The sequence below is a fragment of the Microtus pennsylvanicus genome, chromosome 10 (assembly GCF_037038515.1).
Source record: "Microtus pennsylvanicus isolate mMicPen1 chromosome 10, mMicPen1.hap1, whole genome shotgun sequence".
In the NCBI taxonomy this organism is placed as follows: domain Eukaryota; kingdom Metazoa; phylum Chordata; class Mammalia; order Rodentia; family Cricetidae; genus Microtus; species Microtus pennsylvanicus.
In genome coordinates, this window is record NC_134588.1 from 111,663,941 (window position 1) to 111,679,722 (window position 15,782).

A 15,782-nucleotide genomic window follows, 5' to 3' on the forward strand; every position below is an offset into this window, starting at 1 on the left:
TTGTTCTTTGTGCTGCATCTTTATACCCATCACCGAGTCCATCAATTTATTAACAGTGATGAATATGCGGTTATACCTCATCAAATGTGCAAACATAAATCAGCTTGTAAATAATCACTGGGTGGTTGGGAGTGTGTCCTAGGGGTGAGAGGAGTATCTTCACACCTTAAGTCTGCTCCAGGCTACACCCCTGTTTCTGATTGGACAGGGGAAAGGGTGAGATGGACTGGAGGATTACTCCATGAGGAGTGGGGAGAGCCCTAGCAGCCTGCTGCAGACATTTACTGGGAAGAATGTTAGAGAGAGCAAGCACCAGCCCTGGACAGCACCTGGGGAATGCTCAGACACTGTGCGGCTCAAGCTACTGAAGTACAGAAATGTATTCTCTCACCCTTAAGGACTAGAAGTTTAATATCTAGGTGTTGTCAGGGTTGGTTCTTTAGAGATCTGTCTTCTTGGCTTTCGATGGCTCCCTTTGCTTTTATGTAGCTTTCTCTTCTGTATTTGTGTACTGATCTCTTTCTTAAATAAATACCAATTATTGGTGACTTAGGCTTCATTAACATGTGTGTGTGTGTGTGTGTGTGTGCGTGCGTGTGCGGTATGTGTATGTATGCTGTGCGTACTATGTATGATGGTGTATGTGTGTGTGGCGTGTGTAGGGTATTGTGTGTGTGTGTATGTTTATATATGTATGTGTATGTATCTGTAGGTTAGAGAGGCTGCTACCAGTGTTTCCTTAGTTATTATTTTCCTGTTCATTTTCCACAGGAAAGTCGTTTGCTAACAGATTTGGCCAGCCTAGCTACCCAGTTTGCCCCAGGGATCCTGTCTCTGCCTTTTCAGAACTGGGATTATTGGCAGGCTACCATGCCAGCTCAGCTCTTTCCTGGGTGTTGGGGATCTGAACTCCGGTCCTCACACTTGCATGCTAAGCATTTGATCCATAGCCATCTCCCAGCTCTCACATTAAATTTAATTATCTCTTTACAGGCCCAGTCTTCCAAACCAGCAGTACAGTCATTTTCTGAGGTACTGGAGAGTAACAGCATAGGAGTTTGGGGGGAGGGGCAGCACACTCAGCTCCTAACTTACATCCAGACCAACTGAGACCTCTAAACGTTAATCCCACAGGCAAAACAGTAGGGTGGGGATCTTGTCAAGCAAGTGTGATTACAGAAACAAAGCAGTTAGGAAAGCCCTCCTTGAACAGTGGGTACAGAACATTCTTTCCTGTCTCTCTCTCTCTTTCTTTCTTGCAATCCTCTCACGGTGTCTCCTGTAATGAAGGAATGGCGGTGAGTTCTTGTCACCCACCATTAAGGTATCGTCACAGATAGCTTCATAACATCTGCTTCTTGCAACCATCTAATTAACCATAAAAATCTGGCAGAGGAGCTGACAGTCTGTCAGAACATGGAATGTGGATGTGAAGCAGGGCATTCGGCTTACGGGTGGAGAAGGATGGCGTAGGACTGGGTGCCCTTTGTCCTCTTCTTTTGGGTGTGGCTATGTCTTCTGTCCAAGGCAAGATTAGGTCCATATCTTCTCAATAATGACTAATACTGAGATGCATCTTTTGACAACAGAAATGTGGGTCAGGAGTATACTACGTTCTAGCTGAGAGTCTGCTGTTAGTGCCCGCCCTGCAGTGCCCTTAGAACCCATCAGGATGTGGTTCCCCTCCTCCCCCACTGAGATCCCCAAGTCCTGATGAGGGGCAGATGTTTGCCATTAGCTAGGTCATCTCATAGGCTCCTATGATGTGTTTGTCACTGATGACATTTTTGTCCACCATCCTGCCTGGCTTCCTGAGCTGTGGTCTCGGTACTTCTGGGGAGCGCATCTTCTTGCTTTTCATTCTCTGTATGTAGCTGTCGACCTAGTGTGTTTTAACTTGTGGTCACACTATGTCTTCCTTCTCTGTACCTGTACTTCCCACAAGTATCGGGATCTACTGAAGAGTCTGAACTATGTTCTGGCTCCACAGATGCCTCGTGGACATGTTGGAATAGGGCTGCTTGCTTGTTTCTCAGCCACCCAAACTCCCATAATAATTACACAGAAACTGTATTGATTAAACCACTGCTTGGCCTATTAGCTCTAACTTCTTATTATCTAATCTTATATCTTAATTTAATCCATCTCCACTAATCTGTGCATCACCGCGAGGTTGTGGTGTATCAGCAAAGTTTCAGCACATCTGTCTCCAGTGGTGGCTCTATGGCTTCTCATTGACTCTGCCTCCTTTCTCCCAGCATTCAGTTTAGTTTTCCCCACCTACCTAAGTTCTGCCCTATCACAGGATCAGGACAGGTCCTTTATTAACCACTGATATTCATAGCATACAGAGAGGGAACCACACACCATGGACATTTGGCTGGGGACCTCTATCCCACTGAGGCCTGGTACTTGACATTTTGCGATCTCTGGGACGTAATCTCACAGCCTTGTTTCAGGTCCCCTGGTGCTGGTCTCCTTCCTTTCCTTGCATCACGGGAAGAAGTAAATACTCCTCCACCACCCACACAGGGTCAGTGTATCGGCCCTGTAAATGGGAATGATAAAAGGCAAATAATCAGGAGGAAAAAAACAGATCTATGAAATGGGTCCACATAGGAGTTCACTGAAGGAACACATGACTGGGGCAGAAATTAGGTCCCAGTTCTGTGGGCATCCTCTTAACAGAGGGTGCTGAAGTGTAGGGAAGACCCGGTGATAGGAGTTCACTGAAGGAACACATGACTAGTGCAGAAATTAGAACCCAGTTCTGTGGGTAGCCTCTTAACAGAGGGTGCTGAAGTGTAGGGAAGACCAGGTGAAGGCATTGCTTCCCAGGGTTTGAACCTCCTGCAGTGGGAAGCTTTACAGGAGGTCATGAGCATGCCTGTGATTAGTAAATGCTATTCCCTAAGCTTCCTTTGCACACAAGGGGCCATCTTGGCTGAAAGGTATCTCAGGAATGACCCTCCTTCTAGGACAGGAGTTTACAAATGGAAATCTCTCTTGACTTAGAAAGAGAAACCTACGTCCAGTTTTTAGAAAATTGTAGGGAAGGAAAGAGCTGCTCCCACTCCTGTTCTTTCTTAGGTGCCTTCAGCTCAAAATGACCCCTCAGCCAGATTAGCCCATGTGGGGTGATGCATTGGTGTCTTCCTCTGCTCTGAGAGAAGTGGGGATGCGAACTGGCTTTAAGTCTTCAAAACATTTAAGAATTACATTTATTTAATTTATTTGCATGCACATGAGGAGACCAAAGAACAACTTTCAGCTGTGTGAGGCCATGTCAGGTCACCAGGCTTGGTGGCATATGCTTCTACCCTCCGCCATCTCCCTGACCCTGGCTGAGAGGCATCAGTTGGGAGCTTGTTAAAATGCTGGTCCCCAGGCCCATCCTGCTTCTTCTGAGTCAGAGTCTGCATTCTCTAAGATGCTGAAGTACGTGGTTCAAACTCAGCTTTTGGGTGGCAATTGTGTAGGGAAGTTGCTGCCATCGTAGGCACAGGTTTGACTCGGAACAGAAGTCCGTATCTAATTGCGATAGGTAAAGCAACTTGGGTTAAAGCCAGGCCTTCTGGAGGACAAAGGGGAGCCGTGTGGGCACCTGAGGTGAGGCCATTAGCAGTTGGATTATAACACAATGTGCTGTAATGGAGCAGTAATGAAATTCAATTGATACAATTCTGCTATAAAGGGGGCACTGTCTTCATTCAAACATCCATCCTTCATCATAGACAGTGCAATGCAGTCAGGAGATGGAGGAGGAGTTCTGCTGTAAAGGCTTTAGTTCGTCTTTGGTCTGCTCCTTTTTGTTCTTCAGGTGAGTATGTCCTAGTACTGAGCTCTTACTAGCCTCAGCTTTTACTTATGGTGCTGGATGAGAGATTCGAGGAATGGGAAACCAAGTGCTGTTCTGCCAGCCCCTCCGAGAGGTTTGGGGCAAGCGACAGCTGGGACCTAAACTCCTGCTGCCAGGGCCGCCAACCACTGGGCATCTTCTTAAAGGATGTCTCTTCAGTGAAGCTGATCCTCTGTTACAGATCTGCTGAGTACACTGCTAATTGGGAGGAACAGATTTAATATAATAGCTTCACACAGGAATTCACTGAACAAACACACACATGATGCAGGTAGGAGATTAGATTCTAGGCCCTATATACTATCTTAACAAAAAAATGCTGACGTGAGAACACCCTCAGCATCCCTCAGCATCAGCACTACCAAGCATCAGTACCCCTCAGCATCAGCACCACCTAGCACTAGTACTCCTCAGCATCAGCACCCCTCAGCATGAGCACCCCTCAGCATCAGCACTACCTAGCATCAGCACCCCTCAGCATCAGTACCACCTAGCATAGCACCCCTCAGCGTCAGCACCCCTCAGCATCAGCACCCCTCAGCATCAGCCCCATGCTCCCCTGATGTTTCAGTTGATATCTTTTACTCCATCATTTTGATTATTTTGCTTTTCTTGTGTGTTTAGAACTTATATGGATGTTTGTCTTTGTTTAGAATGTTGATTACAAGACATTCTGAATAATGATTAGAAAAACTTTATTTTTAAAAATACTTATTTATTTTATGTATGTGAATATTTTACCTGTGCGTGCGCGTGCGTGTGTGCGTGCATCATATAAATGCTTGATTCTTGTGGAAGTCAAAAGAGGGCATTGCATCCCCAGGAAATGAAGCTACAGATGGCTGTGAGCTGCCATGTCGGTGCTGGGAACCAAACCCAGGTCCTCTGCAAGAGCATTAAGTGCTGAATCATCTCTCTGGCCTCCTGCAATGCTTCTGTTTTCTCAGTATTTTCACTTGTTCCCAAAGAAATGGTAAAAAAATTGAATTAGCGCTCACCCTGCAATGACAGTTAATTGTTTTATTTGCATAATGCTTCTTTTGGAAAAAGAAAAACTTTAGAAAAGCCCTCAAACCTGTACCATAGGACACACAGACCAAATGAGATGCCTAAAAGGAAAGGCGAGGGGAAGGGGAGGGAGATAACGGTTGCCGATGCCAAGGGTGATGGGAATCTTGACTAAACACATGGTAAATCTAGTGCTGGTGTCATGTGAACTTTTTTCTGGGGAGATGTGGGAAAAAAAGAAGCAGTGTGTTTACCCCAGATAGGGCACCAGTGACTGAAATCCAGAAATGATTCTACCCAGGTGCAGCTTGGTGACCAGTGAGTTTAACTGGTAGTATTTACCTCTCTATACATTCTTGAGCCCCTAACTCTAGCAACCATTAAGTATCTATAATTCTTAATGAAACTTAATGCACCCAGTTGTGTGTGGTTTCTGTCGGTCAGATAATCACAGGCACCGATAGTTCAGGGGAGCAGTGGACACAGCAGTTGGCTTCCCAGTGGAGCGCCTCTGGTTACCTGATCCAGAAAGGAGAGAGGGGTGAGACCAACCTGTCAAAGGATTTTTGCTTGATACTGAGATGAAAATAATGGATAGAGTTCTTGAATACACAGACTCTCCAGACATTTGCTAGCTCATCTGTGTTGCTATCCTCAATGTCGACTTTCCGGCATGATTAAATGCTGGAAAAAAATCAGCGTCAAATGAGGAAAGATTTATTTTGGTTTATGATCTCGGAGGCTTTCACTCCGTTGTCATTTGGCTTCATTGTTCTGTAGGTTGTAATGAGGAGAACCTCAAGGTGAGGAGGGTGTGGTAGGGGAAAGCCACTTACTTTAGAGGGGCTGGGAAATAGAGAAATGTATAGCAAGGTCTGGCCTCTGGATATCCAAACTTCTGCTATTAGGCCCCACACTGAGAAGTGCTGGTATCTCTCAACAGGCCAGAGGCTGAGGCCCCACCCTATGCACTGGCTTGGCAGGGGACACACTCCACATCCAAACCCAGCATGAGGTGAGGGATGGAGCAATGGTCCCAGTGTCAACTCTGGAACAGAGAGTCTAGGCCTGACTCCCAGTTCTACTGTTTACAAGCCTTGTGTCTTCAGGCCAGTCCCTCACCCTCTGTCACTAGTAAACCTGAAATGTCAATTGTGTCTGCTAATGGCTGGGGGCATTAAATTATGCTATAGACACGAAGCACGCAGTGTTTGACTCTTCACGAGCCCTTGACATTATTGTCGTTATTCCTACTTGACAGATAAGGAAATTGGGTCTCAAAGAGGTTAAGTGGCTGGCCTGGAGTCTGGTGGCCAGATCAAATTGGCACCAGATCTAATCTGACCTCTCTTAACCACTCACACGCTGACTCAGAAGCTCTGGGCTGCTCGCTAGCAAGTGCTGGGTGCAGCATTCTCCCTTGTGAATTCCCCTGGCAGGGGCCCCTCCCAGGTCTTTAGCTTGGTGAGTCCTTTGGGCAGGCATCTACTTTCAACAGAAAAATGAGGTGATGTAATTAAACACAGCCAAAATTGAAGTCACTTTCTGCCAAAGGTCTTCTTTGGCGTTGCTTTCCTGCAGGGTGTGCAAGCACTTGTCTATGCTAATTCCCTCATCTCAGAGGGGTCACCATCATGTAATTCCCTTACTTCCCACCAGGTGTCCCACCCTTCCTTAGGAAAGGCAGACTCGGAGGTGTGGGATGTAGGGAGGATAGAGGGGGGAGGGGTGCAGGGTGTGTGTGAAGAGTCTTCCAGATGCTACTTCTTATCTCTAGACAAAAGGAACTGTTCACCTTGTTCCTCTTTGATGCGTAGTCGGATCTCTCCAGAAAGCCTAGAGAAGTCACCACAATTCAGGAAGCTTCTATTTCTGTTAAGGAATTAGTGTCTGTCTGACCAGTCCCTTTCATCTCTGAGCTGGAGTCTGCAATCTCCAGGCACAGCATTCTTCTTCGGAGCCCTCACAGCTTCCCCTCCCTCCTCAAACTCTCCTTTCAGGCTCTGATTAAAAACAAGACAAGAAGTCCTGGCCCCACCTGCCCTCAATATTCTTTGAATCAAGGCAGGTCAAAGACCAGTATGTGACGGCGGCACTAACTAGCGTTCCTGCAGACATTAACCTAATTCATCCTCATTTTTCATGTTAGTATGGCAGAAATACTTCCCCATTCTGAAGCAAGACTGTCACACGCATCTCCTGCAGGCAGCAAAGGGCAAATTTAGACAAACTGAAAAAACTGTCGTGGCTAGGACATTCGCAGTTATAAAAGTCCTGCTTGTCCCAGGCAGGTGACTCCTACCTGTCCTTGGCCCGCCTGGCTCCCTTCCTTTTAGAAGATCCTGCACACCTTGGAGAGGCAGGAGGAAAGTGCCACGGTCTTTGTCTCGGGTATGACCATCTATCCTGGAGCTCTCTGGAGCTCCTCTAGCCTCGTGGTGGACAATGGACACCTCCTATGACTTGAACTACATGGCTGCAGTCTTGCACCTGGAGATCTGCTGAGGGTGTGGTGGGTTATCGTCATTTAAGGTCAGCTTCAGAAATGGCAGCATGAGCTGTTTCCCCCACCGATGACCCTAATTCCAGAACACAGTGCTAAAGGAGTCCCTAGCTTCTGTGTCCTGCACCTCATTATATGTATAGCTTTTAATATTCGGAGACTTTTTGCCAATACACATTTTCATGTGTACTGGGAACTCAGAGCCCAGACACAATGTATTATTGATAGGATCGTAATTTACTTCTCTTGGGTTGTATCTACAGTGTATACCATTAGCACAAAATATTAAATTACCAGTGGTTGTATATATTTGTCTACTTGGTTTTGGCTCAATGATATTTGTTTTTCTCTTCAATAAAAGACTGTGAATACAGAAAGCAGGTAATATTATTTTTTGTTGCTGTTGCAAGGGTATTTTTGATTAAACTATTTCCTCAACACTATGTTTGTGCTAAACCATACTTTGCAGCCAGGACAGGAAACACAGAAGACAGGGGGCTCAAAGGGGAAGATGGATGGGCAGTTCTTGGTAGCTCTCGGCTCACACACTTTCTGTTACAGGCTACTGTGGCCAAGCACAGGGACTTTAGTTTCTGTATGAGGGACCAGCAATCTGTACTGCCAGAGGGAGGATGTGGACCGTTCAGACTTCATTGCCAGATATGTGAAGGCTCAGTCTTGCTGGAGGTGGATTCAGGGTGTGGGGCAGAGCCCTTGGTTACAGCCTCATTCACTAGATTGTAGACTTCTCTTCTGTAATCGTTATTAGCCACTCTGGTCCTTGTCCCTCCTGAGCTGGGTTACACAGAAACACACAACTGTGTTTCGTTCTTTAGAAAAGAACTCAGGCTGTGGACTTCAAGCGGCTCTACCATGGAAATATATCGTGTCTGTCTGGTGCTTTCTTCTAGCCTTTGGATTTCTTGCTGAGACCAGAACAGAAGACATTTGGCAGTTAGCTAGCACAATACCCAGACTGCTATGGTCCCCCCAGTCAATTCACTACATAATTTTTATGAGTAAACAGGTTTCCTTTTGAAAATCCCTGTGACTTGCTCTTCTCACCCCTTTGTGGGACTCAGTATAGTGTCGGTGGTGGGCTGAGTTTGACATTTATAACTAGAAGAGGGTAAGATGTTTAAGGTAAATGCTTTTTCCTCTGGCTCAGTATGAGGAACTCATGATTCCGCTGGGGTAGGTGGCCTGGGGAGATGAAGAGGCCACTGGAGGTCATTCAGGGCACAGGGTCTTGGTTACCAAAGTGGCCTTTACACTCAGTTACTAAGAGAGGAGACAGCTATGGGTTCTGTCAAGCCTGGCCACACAGGGCTCCTTTCACATAGGTGAAAGCTGGGTTTCCTTTGGTGGACTTTGTGTAGGGTCTGCCTTTTTAGCCAGGTGGCTCCTCAAGCAGACCCCTCCGTTGAAGAAAGGGCAATTTCATAGAGAACTTCTCTGGGCAGTCCTTCATACTAAGCGGACTTCCTCTGGACGTATGCCCCACCCCACCCCCAATCCTATATGTCCTTCCCTGAAGGAGAGATGTGCTGTTTAAAACAAAAAAACAAAAGCACAAAATACCAGTCACTCAAGGTGCACAGTCAATGAAATCAGTGCCGAATCTATCAAAACAAATCATAAACCCTGACAGCCAGGGTGTTTGTCCCCATCACATCCCAGACTTCTACACAGTCTCATGTCTTAAGCACACGTTCTGGTGCGGAGGGACCCATGGAAAGGCAATTACACTTGGTGAGTGATTAAAGTTGGATCTGGCAGCTTTATGTGTCAAATATGTTTAAATGCATTAACCTTTACAGAATTTACACTGCGTGCTGAGTTATAGCGTGCAGTGTCAGAGAGATCAGATCTGCCTTCTTTTAACTCTTATTTACATTTATTTTATTATGATATAAATAGGCTTAAATAATCTTAATGGGGGTTCGTTCCCCAATTCTGCAGGTCTTGTTGGCATTGTGGGAGTCTGCGGGCAATAAGGTCCCTGGCTGGTTGCAAATGATGCCCCAGCTATGTCCCTGGAGTCCCTGGGGAGAGAGGCAGTCTGGGAGTCAGGGCCTCGTTGAGTTCCTATCTGAGATTTAACAACATGGGGAGCAGGCTCAGGAGATTGACAGCACAGGGCAGTCAGGAAGGCTCCTCAGCAGACAGGCAACTTTTAAGTTGCAGAAAACACACATTCCTGAAGCATCAGTTTTAGGAAGAAAGGCCACACAGCTCGCATCAGCAGCGTCTTCTTGTCTGCGGCTGTCAGCCCTCTCCAAGAGGACGCACGCGGCAGATGCCTTCGGCGAAGTGATCGCATTTTTCGTAGAATGCCTCTGCTCTGATGCCGTCCTCTGGTTCACCGCCGGCAGCTCCATGCCTCTTGGGCTTCACTCCACTGAAATCTGGTTGGCATCAGACAGACTCCGGTGGAATGAAGGACAAGAGGATCCATGGAATGTCTGGGGCTGTTTGTCTACCAGGCCTCCTCTTGTCATGCTGTGTGTGGCCCGGATAAGACCTTCAGGCTCCTGCAACCGCACTCCTAGAGGATGGTGAGGACCTGAATATCCAACCCACCCCTTAAGTATCTCACCGCAGAGCTTGATCGTGGTGGGGGATACAGCTCGTGCTGCGGGGTTACCCTCTTTGTATCCCTAGTTAGGATGCTGGCTGTCCTTTTTGATGTGTAGGCCATACCAGAGCTGGGTATGTTTGGTGATGTCCAGAGAAGACATGTAGTCTGCCATTGCTTACCAAGGGGTAGAACGCAGGGGCACAGGTATCCCAGAAAAGCCGCCAAGTGAGGGCACGAACAGCTCAGTTCAGGCCTGTGTGCCAATGTGAAATCAAAATAAACTAAGGAGGAACTGAGGGAGGATAAGGATTCTGCTGGAGCTGGCTCGTTTATGGGCGCGGGTGGATGGTGGAAAGAAGAATTCTTGGTTCTCTTCCCATAGACTTGTCTTGGAAAGCCAGCCTGTGACAGCCATACATCTTTCCCCAGGTCTGCACTCAATCAGTAAGCCTAGGGTAAGGGTCAGGAGAGGGAGGCGGGCATACAGCTAGCTGGCTTTCAAAGACTGAGCTACACCAGGAGGCCATGTAGTACCTGTGGACTTTCTGCCCCTGCCCAAAAGAAAATGCCCACCAAGCAGGAAATTCACAGGGACTGCACTAGCCTACAGGGAGTACACTGGCCTCCTCTGTGCTGTGTTCAGACTCGTCTGCTGCTCAGCATAAGCCTCATAAAAGGCTGGTCTAAGCAGAGACATGCAGACTGGGTGGGTGGGGCAGATCTGCCTTGTTTGGAATACTTTCTTCTTCCTGGGCCTGTTCTGACCTGACAAAGAGGCTCCACCTCTCAGCCCCCAGGGCTTCAGGCCTCTGAGATAGGCTCTCACACAAAAGCAGGGGTTTCTAGCTATGGACAGGGAGAATCCCACTTTCCTAGGTCCAAACTAGGGTGTGCACAGGGCTCACTAGAAGGCCGGATGCTGTGTGGTGAGGGCAAGAGGGTCCATGAGTCTTCTCCTGCTCTGCCTTCTGGTGAATACTTACTTCTCAGGTGTACGAAGTGTGCTTTGCTTACCTAGAGCACTCAAGGCCTACACTGCCTTCGACCCACTTCCTAGTCAAAGGGGAGAAAGACACCAGTCTGCTGGCTTTGCCCAAGATAGGCAGGACACCATGGGAGGTTTTCTGAGATGGAAGGAGTCTTGGCTTCTGTTTAGATTTCAGTTTAGTTCTGAAAGCAAAGGGGGACATTTGTCAGTTCTCTATTGGGACCCTCCTTACCTGACTCAGTCCACAAAGGTACTGACTCATCCGCATTTGAGATCCTGACCCAGGGAAGAAAAGGCTTGGTGACAGGCCATATGAAGAGGGTGGGGGTGGGACACTCAGGAAAGGCTTGCCCTTCCTTATCTGTCCCTCTGGCCCTGTAGACCTGCAGGTACTGTCTAGAACCTGGATCCTCAGACACCATCCACCCTGAGCCACAAGCGTCTAGTACCATCTAGTATCCAAGCTCCCTCACTCAGCAGCCCTCTACCAATGTAATCCCAGAGTAACTTCTGTCTTAGCCAGTTGCAGCATTGGGTTGGGTCAGAGACCCAACAGGACTCATGTTGGGGCTATGGAGTAAGTTTTAGCTATTGACTACTCTTCCAGCTGCCTTCAGGACTGCCCCATATAGGTCTTAAAAATCCAACTCAGACTTGAGAACCCCAGAAAGGAAGCAGATCTTGCAGTACCCCACGACCGGGCGGCCAGTCACACATTACTCTAGTGGAGCCAATCCCAGGCAGCTAGACAGAAAGGCGGGGCTGCTGTTCAGCTCCCTGGAACCTGCTTCCACTATCTCCAATATTTATGACCCAGCAGCTAAGAAATCCTCAGGAAAACAAAGAAGGAAGTTAATGATTGACTCCCAGTGGAGACCGCCTTCTCAGCTCTACCCTTTTTACCCTAAGATTCCCAGGATCTAAGCACTCGCCCGCCAAATCCAGAGATTTCAGACTCACCTGTAAGTACCTCGGAGCACTTACACCTCCGGACTTCGGGCTCAGCTTTACTTCTCATGCAAAATAAGACATCGTTTTCTGTCTTAGGAGAGTACCAAGTTGAAAGATCATTGAAGAATCCTGGGTGTAAAAAAAAAAAAAAAAGAAAGAAAGAAAGAATTTTAAGTCTTGGGAAAAAGTATTTTTTTTCTTAAGAATTGAGAGGTGGGGGAAGAAAGAAGCACATACTCTACAGGGTGCCGATCTCAGCAGCCTGGGCCAAGCAGAAGCTGCTCCTGGAGAAGCGGACACGTGGTCCTCCCTTCAGTCAAAGACAATAGTTGAGTAGGAGAAAGTGAGGCGCGGGGGCTGAAGGAAGCTGGGAAGGAGAGGGGGTGGAATGCCAGTAGAGCCTGGCCACGGACAATAAAGGAGAAACTGGTTTTTCCAAGGCAGGGGTGAGGAGGCGGCAAGGTCTCACTATTTATGCACCTCTCAGCCAAGCTTCTAGTTACCTGCTGAGCCCAGCCAATGGAGAGAGGACCCAGCTGCTGGCTCCACCTCCCGGAGCCACACCTGGGGCAGGGGCGGGCAGGCTTGCTGAGGCCTTTCTGCACCTAACCTTAACCTCTCATTGTTCTGTAAACACCAGAAAAGGCAGGCAGGGGTCTCTGTCTGCCCAGAGAGAGCCTGTAGGTTATCTCAGCCTTGGACTGAAAGCTTCAGCCCCACTCCACCCCCCAGATTAGAGGGAAAGTGCCTGTTTAAATCTTACCTGGTTCGTGAAGGCCATGCATGTGTGTGTGCCACGTGGTGGTGAAGGCAGCAAGAATCAAAGTCTTTTTGCATTTGTAGCAGAGCACCCTGCCATCCGTCCATGTGGTGGTGAAGGATGAGGCCTGAGGGTCAGAGCTCTTGTGACCTTGGGGCTTGTCCTGGTTTCATAATCCAAGAGGTCTCCCAGTCTGCTGAGGGCCTCTGTGCTGTGTGAGAGGGAGTTGGGAAGACAGGAGGAACTGAGGAGGAACTGGGGAGGACCCAGCAAACTAATCAAGCTGATTTGTAAGCCATTGTTGGTTCTACCTCCCCACCTTGTTTCACTTCCCCTGGCCCATCCCACCCCTTCTCCCTCTCTACTCCCTTCTCCTCTCCCTCCCTCCCTCACCACCTCTCCTGCTCCCTTCTCCCCAGTTTTCCCGGAGGGCGAGGGATATGGAGGTCTCTCTAAATGAATCCGAGAAGCCACGTGTCTTCTGTTTGTTCTCAAGATAGACCCTTGCCAGGCAAAAGCAGACCTCCTCTCTCAGGAGGGTAAGGGGAAGCAGAATACAGCACACAGAGCAAGTTGTCCCTTCCCTGTTCCACAGCCCCTCACAGAACCTGTTCCAAATCGTCTTTGCCATCTGCTAACCCCAGCCTCTCAACAGCCGGGGAAAAGGCTGATAAGGCATACAAACAAGGCACACTTCCATAGCCAGTGCTGTCAAGATGCATGTCTACCAGGTCTGCTTGACTTCACTGACCCGTGTGAGGGCTCTCAGAATTACCTCCCTGCCTTCTTTGGCAGTTCCTGCAGATTGTGTATGGGAGGGTCTGCACCCCTTCTCTGAATTCCCTCTCCCTTCTCATTCACTCACTCATGGCCTTATTCCAGAGGTGGGAACTCTACATCCTTTGGGTTTTTCTTCTAGGCTCTCCCAACTACATATTCCCTTCATGAACGGTCATAGAGACAGAGCAACAAAATGCATCGAGGATCCACTAAAGGGAATAATCAGCTTCTGTCTCTGAGGGCTGGGGAAGGATCCAGACAGAGAAGGTTCCTTTGAGCTGAGTCTGAGAAGGTAGACCGGAGAGGGCTGGAGCTGTTTGAATTAAACCTCTGAAGCAGGATACCTCCCAGGGGTCTAGAGCCTCTCTGAGGTATGGAGAGGCGGCCACGGGACAGAAACCCATGGAGGAACACAGCCCTTCTGGGCGGGGCCTGTGGGTGTTTTCTGTAGGAGGTGGAGTGTCTTGAAACAAGGAATGAATGGCCAGGGCTGTTTCTTAGACTCAGGCATAATGTGACTGACCTCAGAATATGGGGGGGGGGGGAAGGGTAGGAGGGCACAAACCAAACACAAACCCCGCTGGGCTCCCATCTTTCCCGGTGTCATCTCTGACCCCTTAATGTGTTGAGAAAATAAACTAAATCTGCATTTGGCTGGGCTCTCCACTCTTCCTTGTTCTTTTCCTCCGTTCACTCACTACAGTAGTAAGGCTGGCCTGTGGACTGGCTGATGCTGGTTTGTTCTAGCGTCCAGAGGGGTGGGAAACACCCAGGGGTAATTCTGCTGGAAGCCACTTGTTTTCTGCTTCCCAGTCTAGCTTTTTTCCCCAGAAGCCCTGAGTGCCTTCCTCCGCTAGTACCAGACCCAGGTCTCTAAGAGGCATTCAGTTCCCAGGCACTTTAGGGCCATGCTAGGTAGGTTGAGAATGGAAAAAAATTTTGGGGGTGGGTGGAAGAGGTCCAGGGCTACCTCCTCTCTCCACTTTAGTGTTTCCATAGTAACAGTGATTTGTTCCCTCTTCTTCACCCCAGTCTTGTACTTCACTTTCTTTTTCCCATGTGCTTTCTGTCCCTTGGCCCTCATTTCTCTTTTTCCTGAACACGCCCAAGCCAGAGGTTCTCTACAGTTAGAAATCTTTGGTCCCTGTGTGCCTGGTTCCTGGGAACCTATTGCATTTCTCTGCTGGTTCTTCCAGTTCTGTGCCTTGCTCATAGGAGAGTCTGTATCAGGCCTCTCTGAATCAGTGAATGCTGCTTAGAAGTCCACCTAATTGTGCCACTTCCCTGGTCTGCTTGCACCTGGCATCTTGAAGTTCTGCTAAATCCATGGTAGTTGGTGACCTAAAGGAGAGGCTGTTGGGGTTCAAGGAACCCTCACTATGCTACACTGGGAGAGTACGGGAGGGTTAGCGTGACATGGCATGTTCTCAGGGAACCGCTGTAGACAGCAGGTCATGGCCATGCAGGGCAGGTACTGGGAGGCCATCTCTCACATTGCTCCTCAGGGCTCAGAGTCTGCAGGCAGGCATTCTCATGCTGCTTCCTTCAACCCCACTGTGTTCTGTCCTGGGACCCAGAAAGGAAACATTAGGTGTAAAGCTGGGAAGATGTGGGTTATCTGTAACATATGAAGGCAGGAAGACAAAACAACAGCCCAAATGGGGTTCTGAGCTTGCACCAAACTTCATAGAGCTCAGCATTGCGATGTGGCTGTGAGAAGAGCAAGGTCTTTCTCTGACTGCACTCTTAGAAATCTGAGCCAGGGCTGGGGTGTGGCCTGGTGATAGAGTCCTTGCCTTGCATGCACACAGCCCAAGTTCTATTCCCAGTACTGTGGAAGCAGAGACAAAAGAAAGGAAAGAAGGGATGAGGAAAGGAGGAAAAGCAGAAGGGAGGGAAGGAAAAAAGGAGGGCTCAGGATATAGTTCAATTGGTCAGCTTACATGTTCAAAGTCTTTAGTTCAAACCAGACACACACAGGTGTGCACACATGCACACCACCTCTAGGGATGTAGCTGAGTGTGTAGGAAGGAAGGAAGATGAGACCAAATAATAAAGTGATGGCAGCCCTGCTCACCTGGTCAGGGTCGTCTCGAGTCTACAGCCTTCAGTTATGACCTTCACGTTTTAAGAGCAGAATCAATCAAACCAGAAAGTGAGATTCAAGAGGCAGTTGGTGAGTGGTCTGGGAACAGGCCACCTTGGGGGGTAGATTGAGAAGCTGGGCACTCAGTCGACAGGAGCAGTGACTGGGGAGAGATGAGGGTAGAATATGATGTACTTTTAAAAGTCATAAGCACGTGTCACATAGAAAAGGTTGCTTTGTCCTTTATGGCCTCTCGGGTAGCAAAA

General features: G+C 48.3%; 1 long non-coding RNA gene across 1 annotated transcript; it reads right to left on the bottom strand.

Annotated features, from left to right (window-relative positions):
* Positions 1-4,882: 4,882 nt before the first annotated feature.
* Positions 4,883-12,019, bottom strand: LOC142858431 (uncharacterized). The gene is made up of 3 exons (XR_012912021.1): positions 11,900-12,019; positions 10,966-11,121; positions 4,883-5,386 (listed from the first exon to the last, which is right to left on the bottom strand). It is a non-coding gene; the product is annotated as an uncharacterized LOC142858431 (long non-coding RNA).
* Positions 12,020-15,782: the final 3,763 nt, after the last annotated feature.